This window comes from Loxodonta africana, chromosome 8, assembly GCF_030014295.1.
Source record: "Loxodonta africana isolate mLoxAfr1 chromosome 8, mLoxAfr1.hap2, whole genome shotgun sequence".
In the NCBI taxonomy this organism is placed as follows: domain Eukaryota; kingdom Metazoa; phylum Chordata; class Mammalia; order Proboscidea; family Elephantidae; genus Loxodonta; species Loxodonta africana.
This window is the reverse complement of record NC_087349.1, coordinates 77611245-77638425: the sequence shown is the minus strand read 5'-3', so window position 1 is coordinate 77638425 and position 27181 is coordinate 77611245. Positions and strand designations below refer to the sequence as shown.

The following is a 27181-nucleotide window of genomic DNA, read 5'->3' as shown; positions in this document are numbered from 1 at the left end:
TACTTGGGTTCCTCCTCCCCCCCCACCCCCCGTCATTGTTCTGCTGAAACTTTTGACTGTGAAGCACATATTCAAATCCATTGTCATGGAGTTGATCCTGACTCATAAAAAAAAGACTCATAGCGACCCTATAAAACAGAATAGAGCTGCCCCAAAGAGTTTCCAAGCTGTAAATCTTTACAGAAGCAGACTACCACATCTTTCTCCCATGGTGTAACTGCAGCTTAGAACCGCCAACCTTTAGGTTAGCAGACAGTCTTTAACGGCTGCACCACTAGGGCTCCTGTGAACCTTAAAAGAAGAAGAAGAAACAAAAAGAAAACACTTTTAACCCAAATACCTTAATTTTAGGGAAATATGATGGGGAAAAATGGGTACAAAATATTAGTAACAATTCCAAAAGATACTCTCATAATTGATACAATTAATACCACATCTGAAGGTCAAATTAAGTGTCACTTCCACTTTCTAAAGCATAATCATCTGCCAAGATCCTCTTGCAACCAAGATCAGAGTCAGTTATGAAATTATTCTCAGTCTGTTTTGATGAGATAGTATGATCATCTTGGAATCTTGGTCTCCAGGTCTCAAGCCAATCTTATAAGTCTAGAGTTGGGATTTTGAAACATAAAACCCACTGCAGGAACCTGATAGAAAAATGGCATTTGGGTATCTCTATCTAAATTATGATTATCTTGAATTCATGAAGTGTTCTATCTTTGCATAAAAGATCCCCATACAGTGGGTCTGAAAGCAACAATTTAAGGTGACTTCACAGCATTTTACACTGAGGCTTTTCTCTGCTAGTCTACATCAGGTTTGGTTGAAGGAGGGGGCATACAGACAAACAAAAGAGGGCAATTTCCCAGGACTGAAGACGGTGACATGACTCAGAGCATCTGTGCATACCCAAAAGGCACTTATCCTGTGAGTGAATTCTAAGAAGGAGAAATGAGTAGCATTTTTATTTTGTTTCTGTAAAAATAAACTGTTACTATCACCATGGTGAACTCCAATTATTTAATCCTATGCCCCATTCACATCCTGTGGTCAACTACAATTTGTGTGTGCAAGCTCTATAATGTTTAGGGTTATCTGATGAGACAGGTTTCTGTGGGGGGGAAAAAAGTTTGTTTTCAATGAAAAATGTGCTTAGGCCTCTCAAAGATTTTTATTGTAAACCACCCTCGTGAACATGCAGAGAATTTTCCTCAAAGAATCTACATAGAAAGATAAAGCTACAAGTCTTCTTTTTCCCAGGAAAGAGGTTGCAAGAGGATAATAACAACATGTTAGCAGGGCAAGAGGGAGCTAGAAGAAGAAATTCATGAGGATGATAATGAAGAGGGAGATTTTTCTAATGTTTTTCCCATCATCAATCGTTTGCACTTCTGGTCTGTGTGGCTTCTTTGGAACTCTTGTGCAACATGGTCCTACAATCAAACGTTGTTTAAAATATTATTTTAAAAGAAGTACATAGCTTATAACAATTGTGAATCCCAGCTTTGAACAAAGATCTATTATTGAAAGCTCAATGGCTTAGCCAATTTTAAATTTTCCAGGAGAGGCAGCGTGTTTTATGCTACATTTCCATAATAAATTTTCAGTCAGTTCATTCACTCAAGTACTGATCTAATCGTCCATCCAAACTCTTATTCTTCCACCCAGCCTTGTAATGAACATGCTCTTATTCCATATTAATCAAAGTGCAAATTCCTTGGCTTGACAGAGGAGATATTTCCTAATTTAAAATCCATCTAAATTTAATGGGTAACTCTCTTGGAGCCTAAGCTTTGCTGATTCTGAGCATTTTAGTAGGTGCCCTGGTAGAACAGCCTGCTGGCAATCAGTTCACTTGATCATTTTATTACCATTTACTTGTTGCTAGTACTGGTTCAGAAGTATTTTCCTTCTAATGGAAGGGTGTGTTAGATTAGACAGGGAAATTGGCCCAATATCAAATCTCAATTGTGAGTGCATCCTGGTATCTGTTAGTTAGCCTTGCTCAGAGCCTAGATTCACATCTGTATCTTAGAAGGAGCGAGGTTGAAAGTAAAAATGGAAGGACCTGTTTTCATTCGTAACTCCACAAAGCATTGAGGCACAAAACAGCACTGCATAATACCCACGAAGTCAAGAACTGGCCCTTTGAACCTCCTGAGTTTAAATAAGCAATGAAATGATTGAATGAATAACTTCTAGGGAATATAACCATAAAATACAATATGTAAATATATCCTAAAATGCCCCTAGCTCTTTTTCATTCCCCCCAATAAAATGTAATATTGTTTTGACCTTTCACAAACAAATATCAATATAAACTAGAAATCTTCACTCATGTTTTAAACAACCAATGGCTTCTCTCTTAAAACTCGGATCATTTCCATATAGTATTTTGGTACTTCCCCATAAAATTAATATGAAAATTCAGTTCAGCAGAAGTGGCTTAAAGGATTATCTTTCTTTCGGAATTTCCAGTTTTTCTTGTTTTAGACAGAAAGTACCACAAATTTAACCCTTCTCACAGTACATCTAGTCGTTTACTTGTAGGATTGCCTAGAATCTGAACGTCAGAAAATTTTCAAACTAATAAATGACAAAAAACTCAATTGAAATTAAATTTTTTCTGGAAAAAGAAACATTCAAATGTCAAATACAAGTTGTTACTCAGTAAATTAAATATTTGAAGAGAGTTTTAGATTATTTAAATTTTTATCCCTGTTCCCTCCATTTTTTTTTTTTTTTTTTTTTTGGCTCTAGTTACAGGACTGCAGCCTGCAGTTAGTTGCTGTATTTAATCTAATTTTCTGCTTATATTCATTTTGTCTGTCTTCTAAAATACCAGTGAGACCAGGGTGCATTTCTAGACAAATCCAATAAATAAATACATTTATATTCTTTTCTTTTTAAATATGTATTACATACACACAATGGTTTAGTGCATGCTTGGATGACAAACATATGGTAAATATGGTTATCTCAAAAAAAGAATCATGTACTCCTATTTATTTTCCAGATAGAATATGTCTTCAATTGTAATTTCCAAGAGCCGGAGTATAACATCAATATTGGAAACCCCCAGAGAGAAAAATAAAATTAATAGTCCAATCTGAAATATTTTTGCATCTAAAATTACTCTTACATGGAATTAGCAATGATAATTGAATATTGGTAACATGGCAGGCGATGAGTAATTTTTAAAGCTGCCTAAATTTGTAAAGAAGACAATATAATATGTAATTTCTGGCCCACTATATAATTATTACTAGAAGGTAAAACTGATCACGCCAGTCAATGTGGAATTTAAATATCAGTTTTATTAATCATCAATTATATTTCTATATATTGGAATTAACTACTAGGATTTCTAAAATGCCATATGGTTATGACTGAAATTAGTAACTATATTTACTATGACATGAGGATGACTCAGGGCTCCTCAGACAATAGCTGCTTTGTCTGGGTCAGTGGACTCATTGTTTCCATTAAATAGCTGTTTACGGAGTGCAATGAAATGTATGCCATGATATCTTGGCTAGCAATGCCCTCATTCACTGTTAGGGTGGGTAAATCTCTTGTTTACTAGAGTGCTGTCATTTTTATAATCTTAGTAAAAGTCAAATGAAATAAATAGTATCTACTTCAAATCATATGGGAATAATAATTTTAATATCCTGCAGTGACAAAAAAGAAATTATATTGCTTTTGCTATAAACACCTACCAGATTCCTACATGAATTTTTCCATTTAAAAAATACACACCACTTAATATTTTAGAAACAGAAATACCAGTTAATCAAAATCATATGAAACATATTTCTCTAAGTGATAACGCCCAAAAGTCAAACATACTAGAAATAATACTTTATGGATATCATCTTAAAATAATACTACATTCTTTATTACCAACCTCTTGTCTTTCTTACATAAGAGATTATTTCAGTAGCTATTGAACTAGAAGCATTCTTACTGCTATAAAATGTTTAATGATGATTAATTATATTTTAACCTAATCGTATTCTAGTAAATAGCCCAGAAAATCAGCTGTTTCCTCTAACTTAACGGACACTCTTCAGCTAGACAGATTCTTATCAGCACTCATTTTTTTTTTCCATTAAGTGCAGAGTATTTATAAATACTGTATGTACAGTTTATTCACAAGTACACTTATTAGAAGCAAATGTTTGCTCTGTAGCACTAGTTTTTTTCTTGAGGCTCTCTTCTGAGCTTCATATTCTTCATATTCTAGATTTTCCAAGGATAAGGAGGAAAATCCAGTACCAGAAATATATATTAACCCAAAGAGGCATTCAAAGAGATCTCTCCATAAGGAATGCCCTAATCTGAAAGGTCCTCTTGTTGGTGCTGGTTACTGAGTAGAAAACTCCAGGAGGAAGTGTCCCTGGGAATAGGCCCGCCCAAAAAATGCTAAAAGGTAATTTCTTTTTGATAGTTGTCTTTCTTTTGTTTCCATATGTGGTAGAAAGTAACAGAGGCTTCCTAAAACATTATTTTCTAATGACTAAAGGACAAAGGGTCTCTATGAGTCGGAATCGACTCGACGGCAATGGGTTTAGATTTTCTTTTTTTTAAAGGACTTAAGTATGTAGTTCCTGATGTCATTTGTACTACAGTCCTACAAACCTTAGTTAAAAATTAATATAATTTCTTCTTTATTTATCCACTCATTCATTTATTCCACAAACATTGAGACTTGTAGGAGAGATGAATTAATCAACACCCCTGTCTTGGGAGAACTTAATCTCACCTCCTCTTTCTCCCCATATTCTCTCTCAGCAACACTGACACACTTTTGAGAAATTAGGAGGATAAGAAGTAATGATGACACTGTAAATCTCTCAGTTGAGTTCCAACTTGTTAGTTCCAACCACAAACCATGTATGTTAATCAAGGTTGTGCTCAGTTTTACAGTCACCTTCAGGAAGTAATTCTGAGAATTGCATTGCATAGCTCAAGAAGCCTTCTCTGTTTTCGATGCTTCAGTTAATTCAGCGGGCCTCAAAACTGAAACGGAATCATCTGTAAAAACTCAGGCTTTGAAGCCAGGGTATCACATTCATCTGTCTCATCCATGCCCTGTTAGCCATTTCAGCTGCCACGTTCAAGGTCAGGCTCTCACCTTTCACTTAGATACTCAAACTTTCATGTACATAGAACCACCAGGGGGCTTGTTAAAAACAGAGCTTCCTGGGCCCCACCGCTTGGGAGCTGAATCAGAATCTCAGAGGTTGGCCTCAGGCATTGGCCTTGGAATTAGTTCTACAGGCAATTCTCATGAAATCCAGAGTGAGACAACTGAAATAACCTAATTGTCATTAGCGTTTTCAACATTTCTTCTAATCTGCCTTATGTATTTTTCTAAAATGATCTTCTACTCAAAAATCTTCAATGCCTTCTTATTTTCAAATGAATTAAGTAAAATATGTTTGCCCGCCTTTTAGAACTTTTTTAAAAAATTGTAACCCTAGCCAAATTTTTCAGTTTTATCACTCATTCCTACCTACCCAAAACCTATGCTGGATTACTTGCTGTTTCCTAAATATACGCTATGCTCTTCTACCCTAGCTTTAAACATTCTTTCCCTCTTCTTGTTAAATTCTTGCCAGTTCTTCAAGTCTAACCCAAATACTCTCCCCTTCTTAAAGCCTATGCTGGTTAACCCAATCAGACACAATCTTTCTCCCTCCTTTGAAGCCCTGAAACCCTTTATACTTATGATAGTGATCACATTATGCCTTTAATTATACTTACGTTTGTACTTGTTATTCTCCCTTCCAGGTCATAAAAGAGTCTATGTAAAGAATTGTGTCTTATTAAACACAGTTGATACTTAATATATGTTCGCCCAATTAATTTTCTTTTAGCTCTTGATCTTGGTGGAAATATTCTGCTGAAATCAAGGCATAAAGGGATATTAATTGTTTTACATCTCAGGTGAACACATATTATCAACTGTAATTAATAATTTTGTCTTCACTTTAAAAAATTTTTTTTTTTTTTAATAATTTTGTCTTCACTTTAGTCACCTCATAATTAGGTATATTGCCATTTATAGGATGTTGGCACCTTTAATTTTCTCCAATACAATTAAATATTGAAAGGCACTCTTGTAAAAATATTGACAGGTATACTCTTAAAAAGATTTCTGATTAAGATTTTTTTGTATGTAGTAATTATGAAATATTAATGCGTACAAGAGACTTGAAAAGAGGGGAGAATAAGGGAAGCAGAGTGTTAAAAAGAAAAAAAAAATCGTGCTGATACATCCGTAAATTCTTTATTTATACCATGCTTCTCAATGCAGGTTGAAAATCTATATTCTTAAAAAAATGAAGTATTATATATTTTTTTCTGATGAATGGGAATTTAAAAAAAAAAAGGAAAAAGAAAAGAAACTTTTGTGTAAATGTTAAGCAAAAGTACTCCAGGTGTGGCTTTCGATGTGAAGAGAAATAAAGCAGATGACAATAAATTGATCACCCAGTGCAGAAAACAATTAACCAGAAATTACAGGTAGTAAAGAAATAGGAAATATTAGAAGGAAAGAAGTAAGTAACCATTAATTAAAAGCAGTAAGAAATAAAGGGATTAGAGCAACAGAATTGTGTAAACCAATGCTTATAAAAGTAATTTTTTTGCTTTCTTGATAATCAAAAAATTAGCCATAAGAATATTTTGAAAAGAACTAAGTTTTCAACTCTTAAAATTTTCCATTTTCCTTAGAATCTTAATCTATATATTAACCATGAGGTGCACTTCAAAGAATAGAAACCACTAAGGGAAGTTTTCTGAAAGAGGCTAAGTTAAAAAAAAAAAAAAAAAAAAAATTAAAAGTAAGAAGATTAAAAAATAATGCATGTAAAGTACACATTTAACATTACATAAACATACAGATGGGATAACATTAGTTTATGAGATTCAAAGTAAATATTTTAAATATAATTTTACTTATTTTTTTGCTGCTATTGAAAATATACATAGCAAAACACAGACCAATTCAACAATTTCTACATGTACAACTCAGTGACCTTGATTACATTCTTCAAGTTGTGCAACCATTCTCACCCTCCTTTTCCGAACTCTTCTTCCTTCATTAACATCAACTCATTGCCCCCTAATCTTCTGATATAATCTTTTCAGTTGCTGTTGTCAATTAGATCCCATACAGATATTAAAAAAATCCAAACCCTTTGCCTTCGAGTCGATTCCAACTCATAGCAACCCTATAGGACAGAGTAGAACTGCCCCATAGGATTTCCAAGAAATACCTGGTAGATTCAAACTGTGGACCTTTTTGGTAAGCAGCCGTAGCTCTTAACCACTATGTCACCAGGGTTTGCCCTATATAGATAGTTCTTTAAAAGAGCGGGATGCTCAAGGCAGACATTCTTATCTAATTAAGCTATACTACTGTTTAAAAAAAAAAAAATTTTTTTTTTTTTTTTTACTGTTTGGTTTAAAGAAGACTTCAGGGGATATTTTTGGTTTAAAGTTTAAAGATTTTCTCAGGGCAATAACTTTGGGGGTTCATCCCGCCTCAATGGCTCTGGAAAGTCTAATTTGACTTTTAAAGCCCATATTTACTAACATAATCGACTCCACGGCAATGGGTTTGCTTTTTTTTCTTTTTGATGTTTGGAGAGCTAGAGGGACTGGGGGAGTAATAAACATAGAATGTCTAACCGGTATATACATTTATTTTTTAACGAAGTGAAAGAAAGAATACAATAATATCCCTTCTCATGAACAAGTGAGACTAGGTGGCAGAAGCGGTTCGTGATGGGTTGCTGACATAAAGGTTGACAGATTGAACCCATTCAGCAGCTCCACAGAAGAAAGGCCTGGTGAACTTTCATAAAGATGACAGCCAAGAAAACTCTAAGGAACAATTCTACTCTATAACACATGGGGTCACCATGAGTCAAGTGCCAACTTAACAGTAGCTAACAATAACTCATGAACAAATTTCAGCATCATCGTTGATTTTCTGGTATACAGCCCCTGAAGAAGGTACAGTTGGACCAAGGGGTGAGCCTCCAAAATGTCAGCATTCTTCAAAATATAAACACTGCAGTATACTTTACCAAAATGTGGAGTTTTATACATATACATGCATTGATTTTCCATTGCTTATGTAACAAATTACCACAAAAGTGGCTTAACACAACACAAATTTATTATTTTACAGTTAGATAGGTCAGAAGGCCAGCATGGATCTCACTGGACTATATAATCAAGGTGCCCTGAAAATACTAATAAGAATTTAGAACATTTTAGTAAGTTATCAAATGCATATACAAGTGTGTTATGTGTCATATGTTGTTGTTGTTAGGTGCTGTTGAGTCTCTCTGACTAATAGTGACCCTATGTACAACAGAATTAACCCCTGCCCAGTCCTACGCCATCCTCACAATTGTTGCCATGCTTGAGCCCATTGTTGCAACCACTGTGTCAATCCATCTCATGGAGGATCTTCCTCTTTTTCACTGACCCTCTACTTTACCAAGCATGATGTCCTTCTCCAGGGACTGATCCCTCCTGACAACATGTCCAAGGTATGTAAGATGCAGTCTCACCATCCTTGCCTCTAAGGAGCATTCTGTTTGTCCTTCTTCCAAGACAGATTTGTTTGTTCCTTTGGCAGTCCATGGTATATTCAATATTCTTCACCAACACCACAGTTCAAAGGTGTCAATTCTTCTTTGGTCTTCCTTATTCATTGTCCAGCTTTTGGATGCATATGAGGTGATTGAAAACACCATGGTTTGGGCCAGGCACACCTTAGTCTTCAAGGTGACATGTAGTCATATAGAGATTATAGTTTGTATTAGAGAAGAGAAGACGGACATTCCAATTTGTATTACCATCTTTGTAGTTTATACCATGCTATTATCAACACAAAATCAAGCATGAAGAAATTTAGACATAGTCCAGCATCCTTATTTTAACATCGTTTTCTCCTAGATTACCATGAGTTTTTAAAAGTCTAAGGCTTACTTACTTGTGCCTTTAGTTATTCTGCTTGTGATATATGTTTGATATATGTTTTTGTTGTAATGTGGCAATTTTAGGAACTCTCTAAGGTGTTGTGGATTGAAGCATAGGAGATGTTGAACTTGAAACTTCGAATTTTTCACGAGAGAGTGGTTAGTAATATAGAACAAGGGAAAAAGAAATAAAAGGAATGTGGACTCAGATCTGCTTTATTCTTGAACTAACCAAGGCAAGAAGTAACTTCTGACACTTTGGAATGGAAAAAGCCATGAACAAAATTATATAAATGACAATGCAACAGGGTAAAGACTCCAAATAGCAACACACACTCTTTGTTGTGCACAATGAGTTACAGCCCTCCACTCAGGAAACCCCACAATGACATGCTGTTTTCATCACACATGTCTACTCAGATAAACAAATCCAACACAGCTGTGAGTTCACAGAAAGATGTCCCTACTTTTGATTCGAACTCTTCTGCTCAGTGTTAAGAAGAAAAATGAAAATCTGGATTGACTGGTTTCTATCGGAGGTTGTGTGGGGCAAGCATGAAGAACTAATTAACTACATTTAATATAACTCTTGATGACCAAAGTAAATTAAATTTATATCAGGAAGTATTAGAACAAATTTGTTTTTTTTCTAAATGATGAGGTGCTCTGAAATAGCATGACGTGGTCTTGTTCTAAAAATGATTTAACTGAGCTCATAATCTCACATTTGACTGTATAAAGATCCCCACTGAGACATAAAGGAATGGATTAAGGCATTCTCCATACCTATTCCATCTTGTTATAAATCCATTTAAACCCACTCAATGTCATCTAAAGCACATTCGAAGAGACGTATATATTACGCTTGTCTATTATACAAGATACCAGAAATTTTTTTCCCCTCATACATTACTTGATTAAAGCTCAGATGTCTTTGCCAGAGCTGACTGCATCATCAGAGAATGCTTTTAGGAGATTCTCACATAGTTCATAAGGGAATATTGGATGTTGAGCTAGCTGTAATGTAACAGTAGCAGCAGAAAATGTCAAGCATCAGTTTCAGGCACAATTCAACGGTGAGACAGCTCATGCTACCAACAGACTTCTATTTGGACAATAATCCTTTAGATGGCTTGTCATCCAAGTACTTTAGGAGGCATCTTTTTCTCCCTGTTATGTTTCTGAGACTTCTAAAAGTAGTAGACATAAATAGAGACCTCTCCTTTTCTCTCTTCCTGATCCTAACCCCTCATTTCACATATAGCTACAAAAGTGTAACAGTATTTTAGAAAAGGAAAAAATGAAAATCTCAAAAGGTGAAATTGATTGGACACAGGTGAGTAAGGACAGGAAATGAGAGAGAAAAATCACAATAAAGCTATCCAGCATAAATCTTCAACGGAATGCAGATACCTGTGAAATTGATATCGCCAGTCCTAACCCTTGATGTGTCCCAAATGTATGCTTCCAATGGCTGCCAAATATCTACAGCTAGATATCCTTCAATAGCCATTTTTCACAAACAGAAATAATTATTTTTTTCTTCCATAATTTTTTTTTTTTTCTATTGATGCTGTTTCTGTCACTTTTACCATCATCCTTCCCAGGCTACGAATCTTGGAGCCAACTTTTATTCACTTCAAGGCAAAATGTTTTCCAGACTTTCAGATTCTTCTAGGTGTTGTTCAAATTTCCAGAGTTTAGGCCCATTCTAAGAGCTTAATAACTTCTTGTTTGAGCTTGATATTGTAGACCAAACTGGGAAAGACTCGTATTTTTAATGCGATATTAGAAACCATAAAATAAAGTTTGAAAATATTTAGTGGTGGCTGGGAAGTGACAAAAAAATTTTTTTCTTATACAATCTAAAAATACTACCCTTTCTTCACTACCCAGCTTACGGCTGATTCACACTGTTACACGTTTTCTGAGTTTCCAACCCTGATGTTCCTCTTCCGACGAACCTCGATAATATGACAACCTTAGGCTGCACCAGTTGGCTCATAACTACGCTGCCTCGCTTTGCTTTTATAGTATAGTTAGTCTATACTTCCTAACTAGATTTCAAGCTCTGTGAGTCCAACAACTGGTCTTTAGAGCTTCACCAGGTCTAACACCGTCCTAGGCACACAGCAGTCGTTCAGTATTTCCTGATTCATTTACTGCGATAATAGTAGCTTCATGTTTGGCTGAATTATAACTGATTCAGCAGATGCCAGATCTGATCTGATAGTAGTATTTCAGAAGTTTGTAACCACAAGCAGAAGTTGGTAATACCAAAGAGAAAGGGGGTGGAAATCATTTATTGGACATAAGGAGTTAGACCATGCATCAAAGCAGAGAAAGAAAGGCAATTTTGAGTAGGTGGAAGGTCAGCCATAGTTCATGGCCAAATATGGGAAGGTCAGTAGTTTTAAGGAAATGAAGAGCCAAAGACTAGAGCAAAAGATCTGAAGTTTGGATTTAATTGAATTAAGGTATTTGTGTCCCAGTGTTTCCTGTTTAAAATTTTTCTAGGCTTTTTTTTTTTTTTTTTTTTACTTTTTCTGTTTTAGCATCAGAAAGTTTTATGGTCATAGCTATTTATATCTCAGATCTTTCCATATACATGCTATAACTGCAATGCTGGCATTAACGCCAATATCGGCAGTGACCCTGAGAAGTTAGGCTACCTTGGGATAATCTATGGGTTTGTGGAAGGTTGCAGTATGGTAGTGACATCAAGAGGTGTGGTTCATGTCTCCTAACACCCTAGAATCTATCACCTTGATGCAATTTCATGGAGCTCTTTCATTGTTGGTTTTTGTAGTGTATAAGGTAATATAACAGCTGATGAAGGATTTACAAGGAGACATTGCAATGTATTCCCAGAAATGTATGATTATCTTCTATTGAACACCAAGGAATCATTTTGGCTGAAGATGTGTTTTTCTGTCTAAGTGAAGAGAATTAAAGAAATGTGCTTTCTTCCCCACAGAGTACATTTAAATTGTGCACATTTTCAAATTGTCTCTTGGAAATGTACGAAGGGAGCTGTTTGTTGTCTTGCATCATTGGATACGGCATTTTCATTATGCTCTAGGAAGATATAAAATAGATTATCTGACTCAGGACACAGTATGGAAAGTAGATTAACCAGACATGAAATTGAAAATCGGTTAAGCCATACTCAGTTTACAGCTCTCTTTTCTTGTTTTAGTTTGGAGAAAGCAAAGTTATTTTAGCGTAATGAACAGATGCATTATTGGGGTAACAGATAAACCCCACACTCTCGGCTGCTTAACATAATAGATATTTATTTCTTGCTTGTGTAAAATTCAAACCAGTTGTTTCTGGTTGGGACATGTCTCTTCCAAGCAATGATTCAGAGACCCAGGGTCTTGTGGCTCCACTATCTTTACCCTGAGGCCTCCAACAGTTTGGGGCTCATCTGCTTCAAGACATAAGGCTAAGAATCAAGAATGCAGAGCATTGGGTGCAGGAAGTCTTCATGGGCCAAGCCTGTAAACAGCGCACATCACTTCCATTCACATCCCACTGGCTAGAATCCAGTGGCCTGGCCACACTTCACTGCAAGAGAGGCTGGGGAATGCAGTCTAGCTTCTGGCTGTGTCCCGGAAAGATGAGATGTAGGTGTGATGATCAGAAGGTCAGCTCTGCCCCAGCAGACCTGGGAAATCCAAGGGTGTGAGGAAAATTGGTCTGACAGTATTGCCCAGCATTAAAGCCTGAAGTCGAGGTATTCAGTTAGGCAGGTGATGGAATCATGTAGTTGTGAGGTGTTGGAGGCCTGTACTAGGAGTGGAACCAATGACAGTGAAGAAGAGGGTCAAGAATGAGGACATCTGTAAGATCATGCCAGCAAAATTCTGTGACTAAGAGAATATAGAGAGATAAAGGAGAAGGCTAATGACTACCAGTGACTATACCCTATACCAAAGGAAGCAAGGAATTCTCCCGGGAGTTACGACATACTATTTCAGAGCATAGTGGCATAGTGGTTAAGAACTCAGCTACTAACCAAAAGGTCAGCAGTTCGAATCCTCTAGTTGCTCCTTGGAAACCCTATGGAGCAGTTCTACCCTGTCCTATACGGTCAATATGAGTTGGAATCTACTCAACGGCAAAGTTTTGTTTTGTTTTTTAATAATAAATGGTGAATACCACAAATTTAACTGCATTTTTTTCTGTATTTTTACTTATAAATGTTGTCGTTAGGTGCCATTAAGTTAGTTCCCACTCACAGCAACCCCGTGTACAACAGAATGAAACACTGCCCAGTCCTGTGCCATCCTCACAATCGTTGCTATGTTTAAGCCCTTCGTTGTAGTCACTGTGTCAGTCCATCTTTTTGAGGGTCTTCCTCTTTTTTACTGACCCTCTACTTTACCAAGCATAATGTCCTTCTCCAAGGGCTGGTGCCTCTTGATAACGTGTTTAAAGTACAAGAGAAGTCTCACCTTCCTCGCTTCTTAGGAGCATTCTGGCTGTACTCCTAAGACTTACGAATAGATTCCCCAAATATTTTTAAAATATCATAAACTCTCATAAAACTTTGTGTTCTTCATAACCTGCTGTCCTGGCCATTTATTCTACAGAAAATATTCACGTTGTGTAAGATCTACTATATAAGCTGTGGGCTGTTAGCTTATGTCTTAAGATGCATGTATCTACCAGACTGAATAGCATCTACACTGAACAAGTATTTAGGCTAGTTAAATGAATGACAATGTCATCTAGTTTATATAATTTACTACCAACAAACATTATAAATTCTTTTAGCAAACATCTTTTGAACACCTACTACATACTGGCACTGTGTTTTACATTGGTAGTACTGAGGCAAAAGATATGAGCTCTGCCCTTGAGGAGGGTTTGCTAGTTGGGCAAGGAAAGAGTATTTTATGATATGCTGTGGGAACACAGAGGGAGAAGTGTTTTGCAGATTGTAGAAACAGCTCACATTAGAGCCCATCAATGGGAACTACTTGACTGCCCAATGGGAGCAGTTGCTCCAGTAAGTGCTTGGAATAACATTGTAATTTCCCTGAAATTAAAAAAAAAAAAAGCTGAATTTAATCATTAATTATTATCAGCTACAAAAATGCGTGCCAAGCCACGGCTCTCCAAGCTTATGTGTTTGTTTTTCTGTCCTCTTGTGGCATTGTAAGTAACTGCATATTCTATCTTTGGTGGCCGCTCCTGAACAGAACTTCTTCAGTTATACACAGGTATACCAGACCTGGAAACAGGGTGAAGGAGCTCCTTAGACTGACTTTTCCAGTGACTAAGTGTATTTGTCACTAAGGCTCATCAAGGCTTTAGTTTTCACCTTGTACAATTACTTTTATCAAAGTTTCTTCCAGTTCCAGCTTGAAGTCACATACCTCCAATATTTTGACTGAGTTTATATTTCTCCTAAGGACAGTTCTCTTCAATGTAGTATATTTGATACTATCCTGATGTTTATACAGTTATGCACATGGAAATAGAAGAGTGTACTGGTTATGGGTGTGGGCTGTGAAGTCAGACTGAGTAGGTTCAAATCCTGCATATTACTCTCACTAGCTGTGTGACAGCATACTTCTCTGTGTTTCATCTGGAAAGTGGAGATAAAAATAAGACTTACCTCCATTGGTTGATATGAAGATTAAACGAGGTAGGTCAGAGAGTCCTAAACCTTCTTCGTTCATCCTTAGTTTCTCAGTAATTCTTTCCACTGTGTCCCTAGGCCTAAAGAAACACCTAACAGTTATTAAGTAGTTATTTCCAAACAACTTAATAAATATTTATGTGCTAACTGTAGTATTTATTTGAAAAACAAAACAAAACTATATTTTCTCTCAGCATCTGCTGAAAGCCAAGCTTTGCAAAGATACAACATCACCGAAAAGGATATGGTGAGATCTAATGTTGAAACTGTGAAAAACCTTGAACTAGAAGTTCACACATTGTCCAACAGATACGAAGCATCACTATGTTTTCCTCAAACATTTGAAATATCCCCACAGCCAATTGAGTTTCCTGTAATTCTCCACCGGTACAGAGTTTGGGAATCATAGAATTCCTGCAAAGCACTGAAAACAGTGCCTCACACACCTGCTTTCAATAGATGTTTGCTGTTTGTCCGTTTTATTTCTGATACAAACAAAACCCGTAGAGGTAAGTTTAAGTTTTATTACAACTGCCTTGAGCTTCCATAGATGAGGTATTTCACCCCCTGATGTGAGGAAGTGGAGGAAATGGAATTTCCATTCAGGTTTTTCTGGATTGAAAGCCTATATAAACCCTTTCCAATATACCATACTGCCTCTTTTACTTCAAGACCCATGCTGATAAATTTAAAATTTTTATCCATGTGAGTAGCATATTAGTCAGATAGGTATTTTCCCCAGTAGCTGAAGAGCAACCCCTGTATTATAATAGTATCAATTGATTTTTTATTCCAAAACAGGAAGTGTTTCAAACAAATTGAAAAGCACTGAGAATGATATATAATTTTCACTAATATTTTACAGATGTTAATAATTTGCAATATTTACATCAAAATCTTTTAAAGAAATGAAACATAAATAAAGCTCTGCCCTAAATTACCACCCTCTACCTTCTTCATTTCTTCCTCCCCAGATGAAATCACCACCCTGAAGCTGGTGTCATTGCTGAGCACATTTTTGGTTTTTTGCTGTACATGTACATTCATACTGTCTACTAATCATGCTTACTCTGGAAGGGCAAGATCTTTAAGTTTAAATTTATGTTTTCTCTCGTTGTATCCCTAATGCTCAGAACAGAGCCTTGCACCTGGCAGTCTACAGGTTTTCCGAATGACTAAACAATAGAATAGTCATTCATCCTTTTAAAATATACATAGGTATTATTGTACTATATATTACATTTTGCTTCTTATTCAACGTTATGTTTTTGAGATTAATCATATTGATGTGTAGAAATATAGTCCATTCATCTTAACTGCTATATAGTATTCTCTTATATTAATAAATAGTATATTATCTATCTAGTTTTCTAAGTATGTTTGATATATACTGTATTAAAAACTTGCTACATTACATATCACTGTACAAATTATAATAACATTGAGATATTTTCTCATATTTGTCAGGCATAAATTATTAATATGATAAAGCTAAGTGTTGGAAATTACTCTTATACATTGCTGGTAGGAGTTTGGTAAGTCTTAATAAGGTTTAATATATTCAGATTCCGTAATCTAGCAAAGGGAAATTCTAGCAATAAGGACTGTGTAGATAGGCAAGGACTGGGTACAAGTATGTTCAATCTCAATTTTAACAACAAAAAATGATTTCTTATTTTCTTTTGGTCATTTACTGATGTATAACAAAACCACCCTAAAACTTGGTATCTAAAAACAACCATTTATTACAATCATGAATTTTGTGGGTCAGTGATACAGAAAGGGAAGAGTGTGAACAATTGTCTCTGTCCATGATGTCTCTCTCCATGATGTCTGAGGCCTCAGCTTGAAGGCTGGGAGGAGGAATAATCTGGAAGCATCTTTAGTCACACACGGCTAATGGTTGATGTTGGCTGTTAGCAGGGACCTCAGCTGGGGCTGTTAGTCAACACGCCTACACATGGCATCTTCATGTGGCCTGGGCTTCCTCACAGCATGGTGGCCTCGATCATCTTATACAGTGGGTCAGAGCTTCAGAGAAGAGTGTGCCAAGAGAACCAGATAGAACTGTGCTGCTTTTTATGATTTAGCTTCAGAAGTCACGTGACAGTCCTTTCACCATAGTCACGGTTCCATCCAGATTAAAGCACTTCTACCATGGACACCAGCCCATCCAGATTAAAGTAGAAAATACATAGACCTCATCTCTCAGTGGGACAATGGGAGCAGTATCAAAGTCTCATTATAACACAATCGTATGGGTTGGGAAGATTGTTGTAGCATTTTTGGAAAAAAACAAAACAAAACATCTGTTACATCTCTCATACCTTTCTTCTTACCTTTCCTCTCTTTCCCATCTCCATTGTCTTCCCTGAAATTACATGCATTAGGACCTCTGAATAAATTCTATGTTTCATATATATTTCTATTTATAACTTTGTCTCTAACTTCGTGTTGTCTTTTATTATTATTTCCTTGTGTAGGATAGCATTTTCGCCCCTCCGCTCCCCTGAATCTCCACATACTATTATGTCAAGCATGTTTCCCTAAATGGTTTTGTTCTTTGATGGTAATCAAGTGAAACGAGCATTTACTTGCGCTGTTGTTGCAGGCCTTTACCTGTTGTATTATACATGGTTATCTTTCATTCTTTGGCCTTTCACTTTTACAGCAGGTTCTTCCTTTGTTAGGAAGGGCTAGAAAACCTTAGTGTTTGTTGCATCATTGTTCTACTATTCCTTGATAGAAAAAAATATCTCATGCCTCACGTGTTGTAATTGTCTCATTTGTAGCAAATGGATGCATGTCTTTTGAACTGCCCTATATGCTCTGGACAAACTCAGAATTTTCTTTTAGTTGGACTTTATTTTTAAAAATACTGTCTTCTGAAATAAGTTGTTACACTCGCAGCCTAAAAAAAATTACATTAGAATCTTTTAACATCAACTCAGAAAACCCTTGTTCTTCTAAAATAGATTTACTTTTCTTTAGGGGTTTCCCCATGGGTTGTGGTATCTTTCAAATGCTCTACCTAATCTTAGGGATTTTCCAACCTCGTCAGCAGGCTTGATACTTAGAAATGAGAATTTTAAATTATGTGTGTAGCTCAATATCTTCTTTTCTAGATCATCTAGGATGTGCAAGGCTTTACTAGATAGTTAATTCTAGAAACTATGTTTGGCCTAATTAACAGAATAATACCTCTTTCTCTTTCTTCTCACCTCTTGAAGCCCTTGACTCTACTGTTTTCTATTTTAGAAAATATCTTGACTCATCTATTTTCATTTCAATCATCTTACTGTATTTTTTTTTAATATAAGCAGTGCAAAGATTTTGTGGAAATAGTAAACACAGAAAGAGTAAAGAAGAAAGGAAATGAGAAAAGGAAGAAATTAAATGGTAAAACTACTTAAATCAAAGAGTGATTGAATTAGCTTTGCCTGTTGGGCAACAGGTGTTTTCCTTTCTTAACACAGATTTCATTCCAGCCATTCAAACTCCTCAGCATTCCCCAATCTACCATGCCCTTTCATGTCTCTCTCTCTTTGAACATGTAAGGATGATCTCTCAAGTGACCTTCCTCTTTCTACTGATGAAACTTTATTCTAGGCTCAAATGTTATTTTCCTGTGTCAGACCACTGTTCTTGATCTGAGTATATTATTCTCTTCACACCACAGTGATTGTTATTTACATGTCTATCTCTCCCACTAGGTTCCTCAGGGGCTGGGCCATTTCTTACTCATTTCTGTAACCCTACTGCCAGACAAGTATTTGCTTAATTCATGTATGATGAATGACTGAATTTATGACCTTGAATAAGTTACTTAGTTTACCTATGCTTTCTCCCTTGTAAAATGGAAATAATAATAGTATTGATTTAAAGGATTGAAGAGGATTAAATTAAATAACCTGTGCAGAGCACAGTGCCTGACACATAATTGGTGTTCAGTAAAGATTTAGTTTTGTACTTTTGAAGAATAAAGCAGTCAATCACCAAAATACTATAATAATTATAAAAAATGGCCATGAAAATGGATGTTTATGTTTTTTAAGTTTTTCTATGAAAGCCTATTTGCCAGGTGGTCTAAATACCAATGTTAAACAAATAGACTTGTTTACTACAACAATGAAATATCTTTCTACAGAAAGAATTTATGAAGGGCCTTTTCTGTGACAGAAAAGCCAACATGCCATCATCGAGTGCCCACAAGGAAAAAAATATCTGGAACAATTGCTAATACCTCTGGCCATCAATCTAAGCCCTCTTTGGCTCTGGAATCTCGTATTTTTTTTCAGCAGACGATTTATCAATTTCTTCCACTGCGTAAAATAGCATATATATTTCATGGTTCAAATTTTTCACATTAGAAAATGCAGGATAGATTAATTTACTTACGGTAGCTGTCTTAAGACGGCTGTCATAAATAAGTAAAGCTTACAAGAATCAGGCCATGAACTGTTGTTTCGGCTTCTAAGAGCACAGCATGCATTGAGGACAACTTTTCTTAAAATTAACATAAGCAAAGGAATTAGAGATTCTGTAAATCGGGGCTCCAGTTTTGTTTTCTCAGTGGTGAAAAACGGAGGGGCATTCACACACATAAGACAGACACAGAATTTATCCTTTGGATTTGAAAGAAGTCCATTTCACTGTCAGCTGAGTTTTATATTAAGTATTTTCTAAATAACAGACGTGTTCAGAAAGATAGTAAATACCACATTACAGATACCATGCATCCAGGATTTTACATATTAAAATACATTCAATATCTTGGAAGTAATAATAGTCCATAAGCAAAGTTTTATGTGCATATATATTGTGCACATAGGCTAAATTTATGCCACACTAGCAAACAATAACCAAATCTCAATGCCTTTACTCAAGAAAAGGCTATTTCTCATTTTTCTCATTTATGGAATGTCTACTGTGGATCTGAGAGACCCAAGAGAAACTGTGCTTCAGGCGATGTAGGCTTCTTTCAATCATTGGTCCCGTTATCTGCTCACAAGCCCTCCTCTGTGCTTGCTGCAGTTGAGAGATGACAGCATATGGGGATCTTACACCTGCAATTAAGTGCTTCAGCTCAGAAATGATGTGTTAACCATTGCCACTGAGTCAATTCTGATTCATGGTGGCCCCCTGTGTTACAGAGTAGAAGTGAGTTCCATAGGGTTTTCTTAGCTGTAATCTTTACAGAAGCAGATTGCCAGACCTTTCTTCTACAGCACAATGGGGAGGGTTCGCGCTGCCAACCTTTTGGTTAAGAGCTGAGAGCAAACCATTTGTGCCCCCCAAAACATTGGTAATTAAATGCCTCACCCCATAATATATCATTTACACTCACAGCTCATTGGGTGTTTTCCATATGCCTTGAAGAAAAGACCCTGACATTGCTAAAAATACTAGAAATGTCTATTGTGGGATTCTGCACAGAACCTAACAGAGTGTTTTTCCCATACTAGTCACACTGCATGTTGAATTAACTCTAAATTCAACTATTCAAATATTTAGTCTTTTATTTGAATTTTGCATATGAAGCTGGGGTCATGGCATATGCTTTCCCAGCTCAAGTCTAGATTGTGCCACTATTGAAATTCAAAAACGTCTTGGCAGCCTGGAGTAATTGTAAAGTGAGACACAGTTACTCACTTTGGTAGGCACCAAAACTAAACCCGTTGCCGTTGAGTCAATTCTGACTTATAGTGACCCTGTAGGACAAAGTAGAACTGCCCCACAGGATTTCCAGGGAGTTCCTGGTACACTTGAATGGCTGACATTTTGGTTAGCAGCCATAGATCCTAACCTCTACGCCACAGACCTATCAAAAGTCCATTTGCAGGAGGGATTGAGACAGCTAAGAGGGAGCTCACCCTAAAGAGCAGAGAGTTGGAAAGATGATACTGGTCCAGTACAGAGCAGTAGTCACTGGAGAAGAAAGAGTCTGAGTAGTTTTTGGGTGAGTGGTGCTCTAAGTATCAACTGAAAGTATCATCTTACTATATTAATTCTTGGAAGCATTGAGGCACAATCTTCTCTACTTTTGGTACCCATTTAACCAAACACGGTACAATAAAATGCAAGGGGCTATCTCCAAAGCTTTAACTCTGAATGGGACTTGACACCTAGAAGGCTGAAAAATCAATAGCAGGAGCTGGCACTGCCTGGTGGTATTCAGTGGAAGTGGACATAGTGCCAGGCAGTAGCACTACTGACTAGGCGATGTAGAAGTGCCCAGATAATCACGGCCGATTTGAAAGTGACACTGTCCAGCAAAAGCAGTCAGTGGCCCAGCAGGTAACAGCATGACACAGAATGGGGCCAAAGCAGAATAGTGGGGAAAATGTATAGGTACTATAGGGTAGCTAAGAAGAGTTCAAGGTAGTGCCTTGTTCAAATCTACTTTACCAGACAATAGCACCCATCCTACAGCTGCTGCAAGTGTTGGCTGCTTAGAGCTCACAGTTGGCCCCTTTCTAGAGAATTATCCTCAGTGGAATAGAAGTCCTCTTGTCTAGGAAATTAGGACCCTCTCCTTGGGGCAGCCTGTAACTAATGATTGACCTGGGTATAAAAAAGTTTACAAGCTTGCCTCAATGTGGGATCAACTCTGAGTCCTACTCAAAGTCCAGAGCTCCCTTTGAGATCAGGCTGAAGCTACATTTAAACTGAGACACATCCTTGCTCAGCTCCATCCCTTGCACTATCCTGTTCTTTCTTTCTATCTCCATTGACCTGAAGCCCAGAGCAGTCTCTGCTTCTAGAAATACACTGTGAACAGTGAAGAAATATGAGCAGTTTCTATGGAGCACAGAGAATAAAGACATTAGCTTCTTCAAAGTAGAGGAGACCCTCTGAGATCTGCTGAGTGTAGAAAGAAGAGGCATTCAAATGAGGAGGAAATCATGTTTTAGACTTCCCCTTTCCCAACCTTTTGCTCTCATCATTGTTTCAGCTTGGGAAACTTACTTCTTTCCTCAAGTATTGCATATCTTACTCATCGCGTGGGTCCCTAGGTGGTGCACACAGTTGTCGGGAATTAATTTTTATTTTCTTGACTACTCATGAGATTTTCTATCCTTTGCACATTTTTTCATGAGATTGTGTATCCTTTGCACATTTTTTCTATCTGGTTGTTTTTGATTTACAAAAGTTCTTTGTCATATATATGTGCTACAAATATCTATTTCAGTCTGAGGCTTATCTTTGCACTTTGTTTATGGTGGATTACTTTAAGATCCAGACTTTTCCTTTTAATGTGGTCAAATATTTAAGGCTAGTTTTTTATATTTGTAGTTTTTGTTTATTTTCTTTTAATTCTTTCGTATCCCAAGTTCATAATTTCAATATTTTCTCCTATATACTTAAAATGTTATTTTTCTTATTTAGGTCTTAATACCCGTTGGCATCCAGCCAATTCTGACTCAAATTTGCCCTATAGGATAAAGTAGAACTGCTCCATAGAGTTTCCAAGGCTGTAAATCTTTAAGGAAGCAGACTGCCACGTCTTTCTCCCCTGGTGCGGCTGGTGGGTTCGAACCACTGGCCTTTTGGTTAGCAACCGAGCGCTTAAGCACTGCCTCACCAGAGCTCCTTTAGGTCTTACTTAATACATCTTAAAACTTTTTTGTATTATATAAATGTAGATCTTTTTTTTTTTTTTCTAGGTTCTTGTGGGTCACTTAAGAATAAGCTTTTGGAATCAATGGAGAAATAGAAGCAAAAGCGAGACAGATGGAACTCCTTTTGGAAACAATTGAGAAATAGAAGCAAAAGTGACACAGATAGAACTTAAGATATCAACTTTATTGCTAATGAAGCTGACAGGACAGATAGCTTAAGATCTGAAGCTAAAGGATTTGCTAACACTAACTCCTAAATTGGACTGAACTTACTGACTCAGCCACTAGCGCAGCCACTAGAACCCTACACCCCCCTTAGTTCAGTGGCAGATTTATATAGATGAGAACAGATAAGACTGTATCCTCTTAATCAGCTGGCAGCTCCAAAGACATAAGTAAAGAAGTGGCTGAGCAGAGCATGCTCACCAACTTCTCTCAAACTTGCCAACCAAATGAATCACTCTTCCTTTCAAGATGCAGAGTCACTAAGGACTAGAAAAAGAGAACAGAAGAGTTATTTTAGCTGAAGGCTCTCACACAAAAACATAAGAAGTGAAGGATAAGAGTCTTCCTTCTTAATATGTGAAATAGCAATGGGCACATGAATTCAAAAACCATGTACAGATTGGGGGAGGAGGAGCCATGCTCAACCGAAGTTAAAAGTCATAAAAAAATGAGATTGAAAGAGCAAGATAAGGGAGAACATCTAGCCTTTTCAAAATGGAAACAGCAAACTTACTTTTGGAGTTCCAGTTCCAGTTGTCCTGTGGCCTGCCAGTACTTTAGTTCTTGTTTTTGGATGCCTTTATTTGCCTATTGTGTTCTTATAATAACTTGATTATCACCCCACTTCCTGGTAGCAAATTTAGTTTTCTTACAACCAAACGATCTGCAACAAGATTACAAGAAAAATGAGAAAACAGAGCAGAATAATACCTACATCCATGAATTTTAGTTATCAAACTTTTTCAGAAGATTCTAGGTTATGGTTATCTTACCTACATCATTGAGTTCCTGGATGATGCAAATGGTTAATATGCATAGCTGCTAACTGAAAGGTTGGAGGTTTGAGTCCAGCCACAGGCACCTTGAAAGAAAGGCCTAGCGATCTAATTCTGAAAAATTAGTCATTAAAAACCCTATGGTGCACAGTTCTACTCAGACACATGTGGGATCACCACGAGCTGGAATCAACGTGATGGCAACTGATTTACATTCATCATTTATTTGCAATGCCATTCATTACACAAAGCAAATTTCATGTGTAATGACTTGTGTATTCTTCCCAGTTACACTTTATGTTTCTATTCATCACTTTCTGCTTTAAAATGTAAGTGAAATATTTCTATTTAAAATAATTTAATATAAAGAAAACACAATAAAATACATAAATGGAAGAAATAATCACTAAATGGAAAAGAAGAATATTAATAGAATGCTGTAAAAAAAATCTAGAGACCAGTTTTCTGTTTGTTTGTTTGTTTGTTTTTAGTTCTCTACAGAAGTAGAGGTGTGAGGACAAATTACTCATCTGAGGACAAATTACACTTTTACTTAAAGAGGAAGAGTTCAATGAGACTTTCGGTTATGCAAAGGTTAAGAGCAGATTTTACTGTGGAATGAAACTCTTCAAGAAAATGAAGGAACTCATAGCAAAGGTAAAATTTTCTGACTAAAATGTATTCTTGGAGGAAAACCTAGTTAAAGACTGTTCTGTAGACAAGTGGGATAGTGAGTTGGGTTATTACTACTAGGTATTAAGAAAAAGTGTATGTGAGCTCTGAAGACTGGAGAAATTGGGGAAATCCCCACTACTCAAAGTATGGCAAAAGTATTGATTATATAAGCATATCCGCTATAACAATAGACAGGATAAGTGGCTCTTTTGGAATTTTACTTCTTAAAAGAGTTAAAATGTCAGAAACAATTTGGTCTGCTTTAAAAAGTGGATGAAAACAGTTACCTGAGTGACTCTCAAACTCCTGATTAAATTGTTATACGAATGGGTATTAGCTAAAGAGATAATATATTACAAACAACTGTGTTTATTCCAGGAATGTAGGGGTATTTTAACATAGAAAAATCAATCAATGCTCACAAACATTAACAGATGAAGAAAAGTTACACAAGTATCTTGATAGATGTAAAGAAAATAATTCAACATCAATTTACAATAACAACTTTTAGCAAACTATGTATGGAATAGAAATTTCTTAATCAGATAGAATAGTCACTGACTTCTTATTATGAGCTTCTCACTTTATGGTAAAATATAGAAAAATTTCCACTGAGATCAGTAATAAAACTGGATTTATAACTTATCTGTCATCACTGTTCTTAATACTGTATTAGAAATATTAGCTAGTACAATTGAAAAAATAGAAGGCAAAAGGTTGAAAGTGAAGATATAAAACTGTCATTATTTTTAGACGATTTGATACTATACATAGAAAATGGCAAAAAAAACTATATTCAAACTATTAGAATTAATAAGTGAATTGAGTAAAATCTCGATATAAAATCAATGTACGAAATCAATTGTATTTTATCCTCAAAAGTTAAAAATAGAAAATAAAATTTTAAATTAAGCCATTTACACCTAAAAAATAACTTAGCTAGGAATATATCCAACAACACACATGCAGGTACAAAGCACTACTGTCTCACACCATATACAACAATCAATTTCAGATGGATTGTAGGTATAAAAGTAAAATGCAAAACACAAAAGCTTTCAAAGGAAACTTAGGAGAACATTTTTATGACCTTGAGGTAGGCAAGTATTTCTTAAATAAAATTCTAAAAAGGCTTAAGAAAAGGAAAAAATCTATAAATAAGGCTATCCTAAAATTAAGTTTCTGTTATTCAAAAGGTGATTAAGACACTGAGAAAGCAAACTACATGAAATTTTTTTATAAAAGCATTGTCAAAGAATGCGTATCAAAGACAGGTAGCAAATAAGAAAGAAAAAAAAAAACAAGCAATACAACATAAAACAGGCAAAACCCTTGAAAGAGCAATCCATAAAAGAAAATATCCAAACAGACCCCACATATATAAAAAAGGCACTTCAGTAGTCATAAGTGAAAAGAAAATTAAAACTGCAATGAGATTACTGCATACTTACCAACAAAACAAAACGCCAAATGCTGGAGATGATTGGAATCAAAGAGGTTTTCTTATTGCTTGGCTGAAACTATTAAAGCTACTAAAGACACACATACGATAATCTTACCATCCCATTTTTAGGCATGAACTAAACAGAAATTTTTAAACAGAAATACATATGTGTGTTCACAATGACAAGGTTTATGACTTCATTATTTGTAATAGCTCGAAACTGGAAATGTCCATAACAGTAAAATGGATAGATAAATTATAGCATATTGATACAATGGATTACTACACAGTGATGACAATACATAAATGATAGCTGTAGCAACAACGTGGATGAATCTCATCCACGTTTTAAGTGAAAGAAGCCAGAGACAAAAGAGTCCATTCTGTGTGATTCTACTTACATAAAGTTGAAAAAAAAAAAAAAAAATCAGGTTTGTGGTTACTTTGGGGGTTAATGGTCAGGAGGGCAAGTAAAGGGTCTTCTGGAGTGTGCATAACATTTTCTAGTCTTTGTATTGGTTTCACACAGATGTCATCACTTTTTGAAAATTTCACCAAGCTGTGCACATGCGATTTGTGTATTTTCCTGTCCATACATTACACTCCAATAAAAGTTTATTGGACAGTATTTTCTGAAGATTCATGTTCAAGATTTTCTAAATTCTGATATTCACAATGATTCACAGTTGAATATTTCTTTTGGAAAATTCCTTGAAGAATTCCAATTGTCAATGGAGAACAGGAACAATTTCTGCTGTATACATTCTTTTTGGCCAACTCAACTCAGTGAAAATAAAATACCAATCAATCCATGTATGAATTCAATATAACTGAATGATCTAGTGGATTGGAGTTGCTGGTGAAATTCAGGACTACTGTTTCTATCAGAAGGTCTCAAAGTTGATTTTTGCTTCAGTGTTTCCCAAGGAGAAGTAGATAATGGCACATTTATGTCCTGGAGGGTATTCAGCACTGTGTTTTTACAATGACCAGATTCCCTTATAGAGAGATAGTATTTTACCATCACAGTTGTCCTGACAGTATTATGTTCCTACCTAGACTTTTTCTTGGACAATTTTTCCGTACCTACTGATATATTTCTTTATACCCTTAGAATTCACATAAATATGTGTTGCTCCTAGCATTATTTTTATTGGCCTATGTATTTTCTGGCGATATATATGAAAGGCTGAAAAGTACTTCTTTAATGAATTTAAATGAAAATGATAAAATTAAGGTTTTCTTTTTAGCTAAAATCCTCTTACTAAAGGGAACCATCAAAGATCTTGTTAGTTACTTCCGAAATTGAATTTTTTAAACCAACTAAACTTTTTGGTGGCTAGAAAAAGTGACACCAAGAAGGGTAAGTTATAGTTGAAGAACCCTCCTAGTCTGAGAGGAAGTTCAACCTGATTTTATTTCAGGCATTCTGTGATTCAACAGAGCTCACTCAAAACTAGAAAGAATGTTCTCTAGAAAGAAGAAATGTTCTCCTTGCATCTCATTACTTGGCTCTAGGTTGAATCCAGATTAGGGTTTTGTACATTTCATAATACCTTTACAAAGCAGATAAATTCCAAGATAACATTTATAAAATTTTTATAAAATTGTTTTTATTTTTAAAATTTCCATCAAAACCAAGGCTCTTTTCTATACATTTTGGGCATAATTCATTAGTAGAAGGCACTGAAATCTCATAAATTTTTTCACAATAGGTATGGGCTGCATTAACTGGTAAATCTTATATGAGTAAATATGAAATCATCAAAAAATATTTC

The 27181-nt window shown here is 35.8% G+C and overlaps 1 long non-coding RNA gene across 8 annotated transcripts in view; it reads right to left on the bottom strand.

Moving 5' to 3' along the window:
• Positions 1 to 504: 504 nt before the first annotated feature.
• The window catches only part of LOC111749721 (uncharacterized), a 96992-nt gene continuing 70315 nt past the window's right edge, over positions 505 to 27181 (bottom strand). For 5 of the 8 annotated variants that reach the window (XR_010322704.1, XR_010322705.1, XR_010322699.1 and 2 more), the window contains 4 exons: positions 23023 to 23172; positions 14638 to 14741; positions 5773 to 5908; positions 505 to 1433 (listed from right to left, as the gene is read on the bottom strand). This is a non-coding gene — a long non-coding RNA (uncharacterized LOC111749721). Of the gene's footprint in view, positions 1434 to 5772; positions 5912 to 14637; positions 14742 to 23022; positions 23173 to 27181 lie in introns of all 8 variants that reach the window. The other 3 variants (XR_010322700.1, XR_002784915.2, XR_010322701.1) reach the window with 2 other exon arrangements.